Below are 16,947 nucleotides of genomic sequence, written 5' to 3' on the forward strand. Positions count from 1 at the left end.
TGGAATTCTCCAGGCAAGAATACTGGAGTGGATATCCATTCTATTCTCTGGGGCATTTTCCCCATCCACGGTTTGAACCTGGGCTTTCTGCATTGCAGGCAGGTTCTTTACTGTCTGAGCCACCAGGGAATCAAGAGTCAGATAGTAAATGTTTTCAATTTTATCCATTTCTTGGTCTTTTTGTCACTTCTGAACCCTCCTTTGGCATGCATGAACAGCCATAGACAATAAGTCAATGACTGTGTATCTGTGAAGCTTCATTTATAAAATCTGATAGTCAGATTCGGTCATGGGCCATGTTTACTGACTCTTGAACTAGTGCCTTTCTACACATGCCTTCATATAATTCAGTCCTCTATCCTCTGGCAGATCATTTTCCATTTGCCTTTTTGTGATGATACGTGGTTATCAAACTCAATTTTGTTTGAATATTTTTAAATTTCACTAGATATATAATTTATATATCCAGATTTATTGCTAGGTATGTAATTTCTTATTATTTTAGTCTGGCCTATTAAAAATACAGAGGCTTTCCTTGTAGCTCAGTTGGTAAAGAATCTGCCTGCAATGCAGGAGACCTGTGTTCGATTCCTGGGTCAGAAAGATTTCCTGGAGAAGGAAATGGCAACCCACTCCAGTATTCTTGCCGGGAGAATCCCATGGACAGAGGAGCTTGGAGGGCTACAGTTTATGGGGTTGCAAGAGTCGAACACGATTTAGCAACTAAACCACCACCAATTAAAGATACTGTTGTGCTGACTCTTTTGCTTTTCATTGTCCTATTGAGAGATCCACTTGCAGTTTATGTTTCCTTGAAGATATTTTGTCCTTCCTTCTGGCAACTTTAAAAATTTTTTAAATCTTTGTGTTTTAAAGTTTTTATATTGGTGTCTATAAAAGCCATAAAGATTTCTCCAAGTTTTCTGGCATGATTTATTCAGATATTCAGTTCAGTTCAGTCACTCAGCTGTGTCCGACTCTTTGTGACCCCATGAATTGCAGCACACCAGGCTTCCCTGTCCATCACCAACTCCCGGAGTTCACCCAAACTCTTGTCCATCGAGTCGGTGATGCCATCCAGCCATCTCATCCTCTGTCGTCCCCTTTTCCTCCTGCCCCCAATCCCTCCCAGCATCAGAGTCTTTTCCAGTGAGTCAACTCTTCGCATGAAGTGGCCAATGTATTGGAGTTTCAGCTTTAAAATCAGTCCTTCCAAAGAACACCCAGGACTGATCTCCTTTAAAATGAACTGGTTGGATCTCTTTGCAGTCCAAGGGACTCTTAAGAGTCTTCTCCAACACCACAGTTCAAAAGTATCAATTCTTAGGCACTCAGCTTTCTTCACAGTCCAACTTTCACATCCATACATGACCACTGGAAAAACCATAGCCTTGACTAGACGGACCTTTGTTGGCAAAGTAATGTCTTTGCTTTTGAATATGCTGTCTAGGTTGATCATAACTTTCCTTCCAAGGAGGAAGCGTCTTTTAATTTCGTGGCTGCGATCACCATCTGCAGTGATTTTGGAGCCCAGAAAAATAAAGTCTGACACTGTTTCCACTGTTTCCCCATCTATTTCCCACGAAGTGATGGGAACCAGATGCCATAATCTTCGTTTTCTGAATGTTGAGCTTTAAGCCAACTTTTTCACTCTCCACTTTCACTTTCATCAAGAGGCTTTTGAGTTCCTCTTCACTTTCTGCCATAAGGATGGTGTCATCTGCATATCTAAGGTTATTGATATTTCTCCCGGCAATCTTGATTCCAGCTTGTGCTTCTTCCAGCCCAGCGTTTCTCATGATGTACTCTACATATAAGTTAAATAAGCAGGGTGACAATATACAGGCTTGACAGACTCCTTTTCCTATTTGGAACCAGTCTGTTGTTCCATGTCCAGTTCTATCTGTTGCTTCCTGACCTGCGTATTACCTGTGTCTTATTCTTTCTGTTATATATTTTAGAATTTTTCACTTTTTTTGGCTGCATCATTCTTGTATCTTCTTTATACTTCTGTGTTTTTTCTCTTTGACTTGATGACCTGCATTATTCTCAGTAATTTCTTTGATCCTTCATTTCATTAATTTTTTAAAGTTGTATCTGATATGCTGTTAAAGTTGTTCATTGAATTTTAAAAAGCTTTTCTAGAATTTAACTGTATCATATACAAAACTGTGCAATTTTTAGTGCACAGCTTGGTACATTTTATACTAAAGCCACTCATGTTGCCTACATCTGAATCAAGATAAAAAATATTACCGATGATCTTCTGTAGTCCCCTGAGAGCCTCTTTTTCTTCAGATTTAACCTATATCTTGATACCTAAACCATAAATTAATGGGAAAAATGGGACAGTTTCATTTATGGTTTACCCTAACCCTTCCCTGGTGGCTCAGAGGTTAAAGCGTCTGCCTCCAATGTGGGAGACCCAGGTTCAATCCCTGGGTTGGGAAGATCCCCTGGAGAAGGAAATGGTAAACCACTCTAGTATTCTTGCCTGGAGAATCCCATGGACGGAGAAGCCTGGTAGGCTACAGTCCACAGGATCACAGAGAGTCAGACACGACTGAGCAACTTCACCTTCACCTACCCTGACATTATTATCGTAGTGAATTGCATGCAAGCCTTGTGTCCTGTAAAGTTCTACACTGCAAATTGGTCTAAGACTTTGTCTTTATCTGCCTTAGTGTGAACAGGAGAGTGTTCAAATTTTACCTGTTTAGAAATGCCTAAGGCTATTTGTTTTGCTTATCTCTTAATTTCTGGCTTCTTCTATTCCCTTGCCTTAATAATCTTTACTATTGGGAGAAGCTTATTAATGATTTTATGGAGTGTGTGTACTTGTGTGTGTTTATGTTAACAGATATAAGTTTTAATCATGGTATGTGTGGCATAGGAACATTTTATTAATATGTTGATTTTCATTTGTTTTTAGTGCAAAAGTCATTCAGGGCACTAAATCTGTCATTATTTCTGGAAGTAGAATCCCCCAGTAATTTAAAGATGTTATGAAAATATTATAGCTGCCCCCCCAATGGATTTTATGAAAGGAGTAATATATATATACTACTGTATTATTTGGTATCTCTTCAATACTCATTTAAAATCCTTCTTATTTCTATAACACTCCTGCCAACTTCAACTGTTTATCCTTTTTATTTGATAAATTGTTTTATTCTCATCTTGTTTTTCCAATATATTATGAATGAGTTAAGAACTACAGAAATCTCCCTTTTTAAAGCATATGATGTTATTATATTCTGTGATTCTTTTTTCTAGAATCTTAGTTTATTTTCAACTTAAAAAAAATCATTTACCAGATGGAGAGAACTAGAATCAAATAGAAACTTCTAAAGTCTATTTGTCATACTCCCTAGGAGACTACAGAGTGACTACATAATCACCATGGAAACCTAAAGTAGAAACAATTTTTTAACCACCTGGTTATTGCATTGGCCTACCCTACCCTGAAGAAAGGAGATTATTTCAAGATATTTAAAACTTTTTCAGACATTAGAAAATTATAGAAACTAACTTCTTATGAAATACCACAAATATGTTTTTTTCATTTTAAAAGTTGTTTGTAAAAATATTTGCATAAAACCCTTTGATGCGTATGTGTATTTGATGCGTATGTGTAAAGAATACTTTACTTTGTATCTTTGTATCTGTGCATAGATGGAGAAAGAATCTGGAGGTCTGTTCATTTTCAGTTTTCAACCAGTCCTGGTTTCAGTGTCACTCTGCATTGTCTTTTTTCCAACATATTTGAGTATTAGAACCTGTTGAATGATGGATGTCATGAATCAGATTGAACCTTTATAGTTTATTTCTCTGTGCCTCATTCACTTGCTATATTTATAAGTTAAAAAAATATCGATGTTACACATCTGCTGTTTTGTCTTCTGTTCTCATCCTCATTTTGATTTATAATGCTATTTTTCTCTTTCACTGTCGATTTCCTGGTTTTAGAATGTAGATAAATATTTTCAGTCATTCATGTTCAACCATATACGGAATGTGTCTAAATCTATATACCACCCTCCAAATATACTCCTTTCTAGTCTCTTCCTCTGTTACTGTTGTTTCATGTTCATTTTTGTTCGGGCTTCCCTGGTGGCTCAGACAGTAAAGTATCCGCCTGCAATGAGGGAGACCTGGGTTCGATCCCAGAGTCAGGAAGACCCCCTTGCGATGGGCATGGCAGCCCACTCTGGTATTCTTGCCTGAAGAATCCCCATGGACAGAGGAGCCTGGCAGGCTACAGCCCATGGAGGGGTCACAAAGAGTTGGACACATCTGAGCAACTGAGCACAGCATTTTTGTTTAAGTGGAAGGGATGATTCTAAAGCTGAAACTCCAGTACTTTGGCCACCTCATGCAAAGAGTTGACTCACTGGAAAAGACTGATGCTGGGAGGGATTGGGGGCAGGAGGAGAAGGGGATGAGAGAGGATGAGATGGCTGGATGGCATCAGTGACTCGATGGACGTGAGTCTGAGTGAACTCTGGGAGTTGTTGATGAACAGGGAGGCCTGGCGTGCTGCGATTCATGGGGTCGCAAAGAGTCGGACATGACTGAGCGACTGAACTGAACTGTTTTTTGATAAATGTAGTCAGTGGATTTGGTGGGGGCCTGGGGGACATGGCACAGGGAAAGATAAGAAAACTGGGGGCAAGGAGATTAGATATTGCAGCTAGCTATGATAGTTGTATAAAAACATGACTATCTAAACCAGAATGGTGGTGCTAGGAATGGTTAAAATGGGAAAGAATAGAGACATATTTGAGATTAACAAAAAGTTGGCTAAACTTTGTGACTGTATTAGTTATAGATAGTGAAAGAGAAGTAAATATGTAGAATGACTCCATAGTTCCTAGCCTGGATATCTATGTAGATGTTTATATGGTTAATATTATGATTATAAATAAAAACATTTAGTTTTGGGTGTGGAAGATGGGAATGATGAATTTACCTTGGTGCATACTGTGAAGTGTTTGTGGGACATTCAAGTAAATGTATCTAATAAGCCATTGCATATTTAGGTCTGGAGCTCAAAAGAGGAATCATTGTTAGAGATATATAATGTGATAGCAGGGAAAATGATGAAAAAAGATGTCATCACCTGAAGTCACTTATATAGAGAGAAATATATAATCCATATAGAAAAAAGGGGAGAACAGTAATGTTGACTGAAAAGGAAAAAGAAGACCAGAATTCTCCAGGCAAGAATACTGGAGTGGGTTGCCATGTCTTCCTCCAGGGGATCTTCCCAACCCAGGGATGGAACCAGGTCTCCCACATTGCAGGCAGATTCTTTACCTCCTGAGCCGCCACCGTATCCCAAGATGAGGATTAAAAGATGTGAAAGGAATTTGACAGTTTTGGGTGATTGTTTTCTCTTACCATCATACTTTCAGAGGACTAGTGTTAATGCAAGTCAGGTGATAGTGCCCTAAGGACTAAATGGAAAGTGAAAAACTATTAGGACAAATTTATAAAGTCTTTTAAAAAATATTTGAGAAAGAAGTTTACGTATAACTTGATATTCTTTGGTTGTAAACAACAGAAACCAAATCAGGGTAATTTAAGCAAAAATGAAACACTGATTCATTGCCTATATCCCACTGTAGAAAGCAACTTTGGATATTTAGTTAAAATTTTGATATTTCATCACCATTTGACTAATGATTATGAAGACCAGGGTCTTTATAAGTTCTTCATTAAGAAGAAATTTTATTTCTTAATCTTTTTTTTTTTTTTTGTAGCTCCTGCAAAGTTATTTTTCTCTTCCTCTTTGTCTTTGGTGTTCCTTGGGTATCATTCTGGAGTGCTAAATTTCTGTTAAAAATTTTATTTTTGAAAATAGTGTTTAGATTCAAAATACAGTGATCTAGTCATTAATTATAGAGTAGATCGTGCAAACATAATGATCGTATGAACATAATGAAAAAAAAATCCTTTAGTATTACACTAAAAGATGATCAATAGAATGAACAAAAGTGTTCTCATTATATAGATCTGAGCCTTCTTCTATACTGAACTTAGACTTCTAAAGTTTAGAATGTGGAACTGTTTGTTGAAATTTGTCATCTGATTTCAATTTCCATGGAAGGGAGAGATGATTGCTAATATAGCCAGATCCAATCTGTGTAGGGTGTTTGGGTCAAAATCAACATCTTGGGTTTCATTAGAGAGCATTTGCAGTGAGGCTTGCAGATGTAATTTGCTACATCCAGCTCACACCTCTGAGCAGATGGGTTTCTACCCTGTGCCTAGCAGAAGTTTGTGTTTCCTTCTTTGAAAGAGTTGCCTGTGACTTTATTAAAATATTTTGACAGACTTGGAATATTGAGATCATTTATAAATTAAAACTCGGCTGTTGTTGGATTTAGCGAGTTTTAATAAAAGCTGATATGAAAATTGTTGAACAACTATGGAAAACATGAGAGCTATTTGTCTGTGTAATTCTGGTCACCTCAGTGTTTCATATGTATTGTTACAATATAGATTTTTTAAAAATATCATAGTTTGATTACTGTAATTTCCACTTATTCTGAGAGATGGTGATGTACTGTTGGAATAGTTTTTTTTCCCCAGCTTTACTCAGTAATTTTGACTTTAATTCCTAAACCTTATGTAAATGAGATTGCCTGGGGAAAAGAGAAAGCCCAGAAAAGAGCTATAGATTTGTTCTTGAGGATGTTGTTTTTAAATAAATTTCTTGGAAGGCATCCTATAGGTATAACAAATGAAGTTAAGCTGTTGAGCTGCCTCAACATATTTAATATAATTGCTACAGAGATTGTTCTCTTCTCAGTAGCTCACATTCATCAGTAACTCACATTCATCCTGCTCAATCTTTTGTTTACCTGTGGATTCTGTGACTTTTATTTTTATTTTTTTTAATTTTATTTTATTTTTAAACTTTACATAATTGTATTAGTTTTGCCAAATATCAAAATGAATCCGCCACAGGTATACATGTGTTCCCCATCCTGAACCCTCCTCCCTCCTCCCTCCCCATACCATCCCTCTGGGTCGTCCCAGTGCAAGGAACCTTACTTTATTTGCTGTTAATCAATTTTGCATTTCCACTCACAAATATTTATTTAAAAAACAAAAGCAAGTATGGCAGATCTATTATCCTGCTCACCTTTTAAAAATAAACTGTATAATTTACAGCCTTAAGATCTTAAAAATATGGTTTTTGAGTGATACCAAGGTAACATTCTAATTAAAGGGATTTTTTAAATTGAGATACAGTTGACATATAAAATTATATAAGTTTAAGGTATTCATCATGCTAATTTGATATATATTGCAATATGATTATCACTGTGGCATTAACTAACATTTCTATCAGGGCATATAATTATCATTTCTTTCTTTGGTGAGAATATTTAAGATCTAGTCTCTTAGCAACTTTGAAGTGTGTAATATAGTAATGTTGACTGTAATCACAATGCTAGGCCTTAAATCTTCAAATCTGTTATTTGCAAGTTTGCACCCTTTAATTCTTCAGTATCTCTCCAATTTCCTCACCCTCCAACTGCAGGTAACCACCATTCTTCTATTTCTATGAGTTCAACTTTGTAGATTCCATATGCAAGTGATATACAGTATTTGTCTTACTTTGGCTTATCTAACAGCATAATGCACTCTTTAAAGGAAATTTGGAAAGCTAGTAACATATATAAGTGAAAATTAAAAAATAAAAATAACTTGATAATTACTTTTAACAGTTTAGTTTTGTTAATTTCTTCCCATTGTTGGTTTTTTCTTTCAACTTTTGTGATATATACACATATAATATTCATTATGTATAATGAAGGGCAGTGTCAAAGGATGTTCGAACCACCAGACAATTGCACTCATCCCCCATGCTAGTAAGACTATGTTCAAAATCCTGCATGCTAGGCTTCAGCATTACATGAACTGAAAACTTCCAGATGTTCAAGCTGGTTATAGAAAAGGCAGAGGAACCAGAGATCAAATTGCCAACATTTGCTGGATCATAGAGAAAGCAAGAGAATTCAGAAAAGTTTAATTGACTACCTTAAAGCCTTTGTGTGGATCATGACAAACTGGAAAACTCTTAAAGAGATGGGAATACCAGACCATCTTACCTGTCTCCTGAGAAACCTGTATGTGGGTCAAGAAGCAACAGTTGGAGCCTTGTATGGAACAACTGACTGGTTCAGGATTGAGAAAGAAGTACCGCAAGGTTGTTTTTTGTCACACTGTTTATTTAACTTATATGCACAACACATCATGAAAAATACCGTGCTGAATGAGTTACAAGCTGGAGTCAGTATTGCTGGGAGAAATGGTCAACCACCTCAAATATGGGGATGATACCACTCTAATGGTAGAAAGCGAAGAGGAACTAAAAAACCACTTGATGAGGGTGGAAAAGGAGAGTGAAGAAGCCAGCGTAAAACTCAGTATTAAAAAACAAACAAAGATCATAGCATCCAGTCCCTTCACTTCATTGCAAATAGAAGGGGAGAAGGTGGAAACAGTGACAGATTTCCTCTTCTTGGGCTCTAAAATCACTGCGGATGGTGACTGCAGCTATGAAATTAGAAGATGATTGCTTCTTCACAGGAAAGCTATGACAAACCTAGACAGTATGTTAAAAAGAGAAGACATCACTTTGCCAACAAAGGTCCATATAGTCGAGGCTATGATTTTTCCAGTAGTCATGTATGGATGTGAGAGCTGGACCATAAGGAAGGCAGAGTGCCAAAGAATTGATGCTTTCGAACTCTGGTGCTTAAGAAGAGTCTTGAGATACCACTGGACAGTAAGAAGATCAAACCAGTCAATCTTAAAAGAAATCAACCCTGAATACTAATTGGAAGGACTGATGCTTAAGCTGATGCTCCAGTACTTTGGCTACCTGATGAGAACAGACAACTCATTAGAAGAGAGTCTGATGCTTACAAAAATTGAAGGAAGGAGAAGCAGGTGACAGAAGATGAGATGGTTGGATGGCATCACCGACTCCATGGATATGAATTTGGGCAAACTACAGGAGACAGTGAAGAACAGGGAAGATTGGAGTCCTATTGTCCATGGGTCACAAAGAGTTGGACATGACTTGGCGATTGAACAAACAAACAAATTATTATTTATTATACAATTAAGATAATAATGTCTGAGAAAAATATTCAGTCATGTTTTTGCTTTTACTATTTTATCATGAGCATTTTATATGTACTTAACATTTTTTATCTATTAAAAGTAAGAGAGTTTAGACTTTAGATTTTCACTGTTAAGTATGATGGTAGCTGTGAATCTTTTAAGACTATTTATTTATTTATTTGGTTGCTCCAGGTATTAGTTGCGACATGCAGTATCTTCAATTTTTCTTGAGGCACACGAGATCTATAGTTGTGGCATATGGCATCTAGTTCCTTGACCAGGGATTGAACCTGGACCCCCTGCATTGGAAGCTCAGAGTCTCAGCAACCACTGGGCTGCCAGGGAAGTCTCTTGCTATTGATTTCATAGATGCCCTTCATCAGGTTGAGAAGAATCATTTTCTTCTCAGTTTATTGAGACTTTTTATCATGAGGTAGTTTGGAGTTTTATCAAATATTTTTATGAATCTAATGATGTGTCTCTTCCCCCCACTTTATGCTATAATGTGATATATTTGATTAATCAGTTTTGCATAGCTGATGAAACTAATGTTGGATTTGGTGGTATAGACCATGTGGCTGTAGTGTGTTATCTCTTCATATGATGCCAAACATAGTTTGCCTTTTAATTTTTTTAATCTATATTCACAAAGGATTTTAGTCTACAGTTTTCTGTCAGTGTCTTTGGTTTTTGTATAGGGTAATACTGGTCTCATTGACACACAGTGAAGTGAAAGTCACTCAGTTGTGTCTGACTCTTTGCGACCCCATAGACTATACAGTCCATGGAATTCTCCAGGCCAGAATACTGGGGTGGGTTGCCATTCCCTTCTCCAGGGGATTTTCCCAACCCAGGTATTGAACCCAGGTCTCCCGCACTGCAGGTGGATTCTTTACCAGTTGAGAGATGGTAAAGCGTCTGCCTACAAAGCAGGTTCGATCCCTGTGTTGGGAAGATCTCCTGGAGAAGGGAATGGCAACCCACTCCAGTACTCTTGCCTGGAAAATCCCATGGATGGAGGAGCCTGGTGGGCTACAGTCCATGGGGTCACAAAGAGTTAGACACGACTGAGCGACTCCACTTCACTAATAGTGGTCTCATAGAATTAGTTGGGAAGTTGTTTCTCTACCTACGTTTCTGAAATATAATTCCTTTGTGGAGGATTGGCATCATTTATTTAAATATTTGATGGAATTCACCAGTGAAGCCATGTAGAATTGGTGAACGATTTTTTTAGTAGGGAAACCTTTAATTTTTAAATGCAATGTGTTTTCCTTTTAAATAGAATTTAGTGAGATTTTGATTTTTTTGTGCAGTCTGACAATCTCTTATTTTTAAGTAGAATGTTTGACTATCAATATTTCATGTAATGATGTATTTTAATTAAATTGGTCTTTTGCTATTTGTTAATTGTTTCTCTTGTATTTTTGTTCCTTTGTTTGTTTTTTATACCTTCTTTGTTTTAAATGGGTATTCAGTTCAGTTCAGTTGCTCAGTCATGTCCGACTCTTTGCGACCCCATGAATCGCAGCACGCCAGGCCTCCCTGTCCATCACCAACTCCCGGAGTTCACTCAGACTCACGTCCATCGAGTCAGCGATGCCATCCAGCCATCTCATCCTCTGTCGTCGCCTTCTCCTCTTGCCCCCAATCCCTCCCAGCATCAGACTCTTTTCCAGTGAGTCAACTCTTTGCATGAGGTGGCCAAAGTACTGGAGTTTCAGCTTTAGCATCATTCCTTCCAGAGAAATCCCAGGGCTGATCTCCTTCAGAATGGACTGGTTGGATCTCCTTGCAGTCCAAGGGACTCTCAAGAGTCTTCTCCAACACCACAGTTCAAAAGCATCAATTCTTCGGCGCTCAGCCTTCTTCACAGTCCAACTGTCACATCCATACATGACCACAGGAAAAACCATAGCCTTGACTAGACGGACCTTTGTTGGCAATGTCTCTGCTTTTCAATATACTATCTAGGTTGGTCATAAGTTTCCTTCCAAGCAGTAAGCGTCTTTTAGTTTTATGGCTGCAGTCACCATCTGTAGTGATTTTGGAGCCCAAGAAAATAAAGTCTGACACCGTTTCCACTGTTTCCCCATCTATTTCCCATGAAGTGATGGGACCGGATGCCATGATCTTCGTTTTCTGAATGTTGAGCTTTAAGCCCACTTTTTCACTCTCCACTTTCACTTTCATCAAGCAGCTTTTTAGTTCCTCTTCACTTTCTGCCATAAGGGTGGTGTCATCTGCATAGCTGAGGTTATTGATATTTCTCCCGGTAATCTTGATTCCAGCTGGTGCTTCTTCCAGCCCAGCGTTTCTCATGATGTACTATGCATATAAGCTAAATAAGCGGGGTGACAATAAACAGCCTTGACTTACTCCTTTTCCTATTTGGAACCAGTCTGTTGTTCCATGTCCAGTTCTAACTGTTGCTTCCTGACCTGCATACAGATTTCTCAGGAGGCAGGTCAGGTGGTCTGGTATTCCCATCTCTTGAAGAACTTTCCACAGTTTGTTGTGATCCATACAGTCAAAGGCTTTGGCATAGTCAATAAAGCAGAAATAGATGTTTTTCTGGAACTCTCTTGCTTTTTCCATGATCCAGCGGATGTTGACAATTTGATCTCTGGTTCCTCTGCCTTTTCTAAAACAAGCTTGAATATCAGGAAGTTCACGGTTCACATATTGCTGAAGCCTGGCTTGGAGAATTTTGAACATTACTAGCGTGTGAGATGAGTGCAATTGTGCAGTAATTTGAGCATTCTTTGGCATTGCCTTTCTTTGGGATTGGAATGAAAACTGACCTTTTCCAGTCCTGTGGCCACTGCTGTGTTTTCCAAATTTGCTGGCATATTGAGTGCAGCACTTTCACAGCATCATCTTTCAGGATTTGAAAGAGCTCAAGTGGAATTCCATAACTTCTACTAGCCTTGTTCATAGTGATGCTTTCTAAGGCCCACTTGACTTCACATTCCAGGCTGCCTGGCTCTAGGTGAGTGATCACACCATCGTGATTATCGGGGTCGTGAAGATCTTTTTTGTACAGTTCCTCTGTGTATCCTTGCCCCCTCTTCTGCTTCTGTTAGGTCCATACCATTTCTGTCCTTTATCGAGCCCATCTTTGCATGAAATGTCCCCTTGATATCTCTGATTTTCTTGAAGAGGTCTCTAGTCTTTCCCATTCTGTTGTTTTCCTCTATTTCTTTGCATTGATCACTGAAGAAGGCTTTCTTATCTCTTCTTGCTATTCTTTGGAACTCTGCATTCTGATGTTGATATCTTTCCTTTTCTCCTTTGCTTTTTGCTTCTCTTCTTTTCATAGCTATTTGTAAGGCCTCCCCAGACAGCCATTTTGCTTTTTTGCATTTCTTTTCCATGGGGATGGTCTTGATCTCTGTCTCCTGTACAATGTCACGAACCTCATTCCATAGTTCATCAGGCACCCTATCTATCAGATGTCGGCCCTTAAATCTATTTCTCACTTCCACTGTATAATCATAAGGGATTTGATTTAGGTCATACCTGAATGGTGTAGTGGTTTTCCCTACTTTCTTCAATTTAAGTCTGAATTTGGTAATCAGGAGTTCATGATCTGAGCCACAGTCAGCTCCTGGTCTTGTTTTTGCTGACTCTATAGAGCTTCTCCATCTTTGGCTGCAAAGAATATAATCAGTCTGATTTCGGTGTTGACCATCTGGTGATGTCCATGTGTAGAGTCTTCTCTTGTGTTGTTGGAAGAGGGTGTTTGCTACGAACAGTGCATTTACTTGGCAAAACTCTTTTGCCCTGCTTCATTCCATATTCCAAGGCCAAATTTGCCTGTTACTCCAGGTGTTTCTTGACTTGCTACTTTTGCATTCCAGTCCCCTATCATGAAAAGGACATCTTTTTTGGGTGTTAGTTCTAAAAGGTCTTGTAGGTCTTCATAGAACTGTTCAGCTTCTTCAGCGTTACTGTTGGGGCATAGACCTGGATTACTGTGATATTGAATGGTTTGCCTTGGAAATGAACAGAGATCATTCTGTTGTTTTTGAGATTGCATCCAAGTACTGCATTACGGACTCGTTTGTTGACCACGATGGCCACTCCATTTCTTGTGAGGGATTCCTGCCCGCAGTAGTAGGTATAATGGTCATCTGAGTTAAATTCACCCATTCCAGTCCATTTCAGTTCACTGATTCCTAGAATGTCTATATTCACTCTTGCCATCTCTTGTTTGACCACTTCCAGTTTGCCTTGATTCATGGGTATTATAGTATACCATTTCATTTCCTCCATTGATTTTTTTTACTATGTATTAAATAATGATGGATCTAAGAATTATTTTGTGCATTTGAATTTATCACACTCAACCTCAGATATATTTTAACTTAATTTTGCTAAATTATAAAATGATTATTTGAACATAGTTCTGTTCTCTCTTCCTTTCTGTTCATATAAATATTATGTCTCTATGTGTTGTAACCCAGTCATATAGTTTTATTTTCATTGTTCTATGTAATTAACTGCTTTTCTTTGCCAGTCTCCAGTTTGTTTTCAGTGAGAGCTGCTCCACGTGTAGATGTATTTTTGATGTTTGTTGCGGAAGGTGAGTTCAGTGTCCTTTGCTCTTCCATCCTGTTTGATATTCTCCTCGAATACCACGTTTTTTTATTCATCTATTGATAGACACTGAGCTTTCTTCTATATGTTGGATATTGTCAATAATGCTCCTCTGAACATTGGGGTACACGTATCTTTTTCTAGTGGTCTTGTTGTTTTTATTGGATCAATACCCTGAAGTGGAATAGCTAAATTGTGTTGTAGTTCTGTTTTTAATTTTTTGCGGAGTTTTCATACTATTTTCCATAGTTTTTGTACCAATTTACATTCCCATCAACAGTGCTCAAAAGGTTCCCTTTTGTCTGCATCCTTCCCAACACTTGTTATTGATCGTCTTTTTGATAACAGCCGTTCTGACAGGTGTGAGATGTCATCTCATTGTAGTTTTGATTTGCGTTTCCCTAATGGTTTGTTTTGTTGAGCATCCTTTCCTGTGTCTGTTGGCCATCTGTATGTCTCCTTTGGAAAAATGTCTATGCAGGTCCTCTGCCCATTTTTTTAATTAGATTGTTTTTATGATAGAGTTACTTGAGTTGTTCATGTATTTTGGAAGCTGTGGATTCTCAGTTTCTTGGAAGGAATGTAGTCTTGGATTGTTCCAACTGTTTGACATTTAAGTTTCTTTACTGAAGCTCTTGACAGTGTGTTTTTTGTTTTGTTTTGTTTTGTTTTGTTTTTAAATGAGTTCTAGCCCTCATTGATAACTTTGTAAACTTTCAGTGATTCCTTTAAAGCCTTTCCACTCTGTATAAAAGCTGTTAGAGACCAGTTTCCCTCCTGGCTCAGATGTTAAAGAATCTGCCTGAAATGCCAGAGACCTGGGCTTGATCCCTGGATTGGGAAGATCCCCTGGAGAAAGGGAAGGCAATCCACTCCAGTGTTCTTGCCTGGAGAATTCCATGGACAGAAGAGCCTGGCAGGCTACAGTGTATGGGGTCACAGAGAGTCCGACAAGACCGAGTGCCTGACACTTTCACTTTCATGCTTTTCTCAAGGTTATCTGATTATTTTCCCTACCCAGCATGCTGCTGCTACTGCTGCTAAGTCACTTCAGTTGTGTCCAACTCTGTGCGACCCCAAAGATGGCAGCCCACCAGGCCCTGCCGTCCCTGGGATTATCCAGGCAAGAACACTGGAGTGGGTTGCCATTTCCTCCTCCAATGCATGAAAGTGAAAAGTGAAAGTGAAGTCGCTCAGTCGTGTCTGACTCTTAGCGACCCCATGGATTGCAGCCTACCAGGCTCTTCCGTCCATGGGGTTTTCCAGGCAAGAGTACTGGAGTGGGGTGCCATTGCCTTCTCTGCCTACCCAGCATACAGCCTCTTTATTACTTTAATGAAAGCATTGACCACTTCCCATCCAAACGGGTTCCTGATGCAGGACCTTTATACTTAGTATTCACCTTCTAGAGTATTTTTTTTCCTAAGTAACTTCATGCCTTTTGTCTGTATGGAATGTCATTTTACCTGAGTGGCTTTTCTGGACTATCCTGTCTTAAAGTGGCAGCACTCCATTCTATTATCCTGCTTAATTGTTTGCAGAACATCTACAACTATCAAAATACTGTATTTCATTAAGATATTAGTTTATTATCCTTCTTTCCACAGCTAGAATGCAAGATCCATGAGAATAGTGAGGCTGTATTGTTCACTGCCGTCTCCCTAGGTCCTTGAATAACATCTGTTTTTACATTTAAAGTTGCTTAGCCGTGTCCAACTCTTTGCGACCCCATGGACTATACAGTCCATGGAATTCTCCAGGCCAGAATACTGGAGTGGGTAGCCTTTCCCTTCTCCAGGGTATCTTCCCAACCTAGGGATCAAACTCAGTCTCCTGCATTGCAGGCAGATTCTTTACCAGCTGAGCCATAAGGGAAGCCCAAGAATACTGGAATGGGTAGCCTGTCCCTTCTCTAGGGGATCTTCCTGACCCAGGGATTGAACTGGGGTCTCCTTAATAACATGTAGTATATATTTATTTCAGTAAATAACCTGTTTAACAAGTGAATCTACCTTACCTGAAATAGGTCTTTAGTCTGCTGTCATTGCTTAGGACCAACAAATTTTTATTCGTTTATCCATCTCTGTCCAACCATCCCTCCCTCCTTTTCTCCTTTCCTTCCTAGCTTCTTTCCCTCCTTCCTTCATAAAGTAAATATTTATTGAGTGCATACTATATTCTGTGCACTATGTTTTTAAGTAACTTGCTTCATAAATTATGTTTCTTATTTAAATGCCTGTCATATAAAAATGCTAACATTTCTTTCAGCTTACTCGGTTAACAGAATAAACCTGTTACATGGAAATCCAATGGAAGACTTTTATCCCTTGTTATTCATTGATTCGTTTTTGAAATTCTTTCTTAACTTCTGGAATAACGCTTGCCTTGATTCATTTTCCGTGAATAATTGCTGCTTTTTTTGAATATCTTTTGTGGGCTCTTTTCTCTATATACTTTGTTCTTCCATGTATAGCTTTACTATATATTCTCATCTAGATCTATACTTAACCTATCACCTTTTCACTGATGGTTTACCAATCTATAAGATTTTCACATATCTGACTTTGTTTCTTTTTTATATCCTTAGGTATCTATTTAACCTAGATTGTCCATCAGCTGGCAGTGAAAACATTATAGAATATTGTGTTAGAGAGTAACAGCTATTTTCAAAATTTGCTCTGTTCATTAATTTCACAGCTAAGTCCCTGATCACACCTGTCAGCTTTAGCATGTTTTTAAATGGTTTCACCTGAGCTCTAGAGAATGGAGCCATATTTGAGGTGCCAAGTTATGGAGAAACATGATCTCCAGGACTCAGGTTTTCCTCCATACTGTTCCCTTCATTTTGAGATTTTCACAAAGTCATTGATTCAAACTCCTCATTTAGAATTTGAAATAGTTGTTTGAACTGAAAGAGTATGTCATCCATGAACTTCCTACCTTTCAAAAAAAGTATTTAAACAGTAATACTAAATATTAAAAGAAGTGAAATTTATCAAGGCTTTACTTTTTAGATTTTTACAAAATACTTTTTTCCCATTACTTTACTCATTATTCTTGTCTTTCCTTTTGTCACTAAGTTCATTCTTTTACTATAGTGAAGTAGTCCTCTCAATTCCTGTGAATGGGTTGGCTTAGCGCTTCATGTGGAAACAGGAAAGAATTTAGGAATTATAATTTCTCCTCTAACAAGAAGGG

General features: G+C 38.2%; 1 protein-coding gene and 1 non-coding gene across 17 annotated transcripts in view; both read left to right on the forward strand.

Moving 5' to 3' along the window:
* The window catches only part of VPS13B (vacuolar protein sorting 13 homolog B), an 848,142-nt gene that overhangs the window by 412,517 nt on the left and 418,678 nt on the right, over positions 1-16,947 (forward strand). The window lies entirely within an intron of this gene.
* TRNAW-CCA lies at positions 2,379-2,450 on the forward strand. Its single transcript has one exon. It is a non-coding gene; the product is annotated as a tRNA-Trp (tRNA).

This window comes from Bubalus bubalis, chromosome 15 (assembly GCF_019923935.1).
Source record: "Bubalus bubalis isolate 160015118507 breed Murrah chromosome 15, NDDB_SH_1, whole genome shotgun sequence".
In the NCBI taxonomy this organism is placed as follows: Eukaryota; Metazoa; Chordata; class Mammalia; order Artiodactyla; family Bovidae; genus Bubalus; species Bubalus bubalis.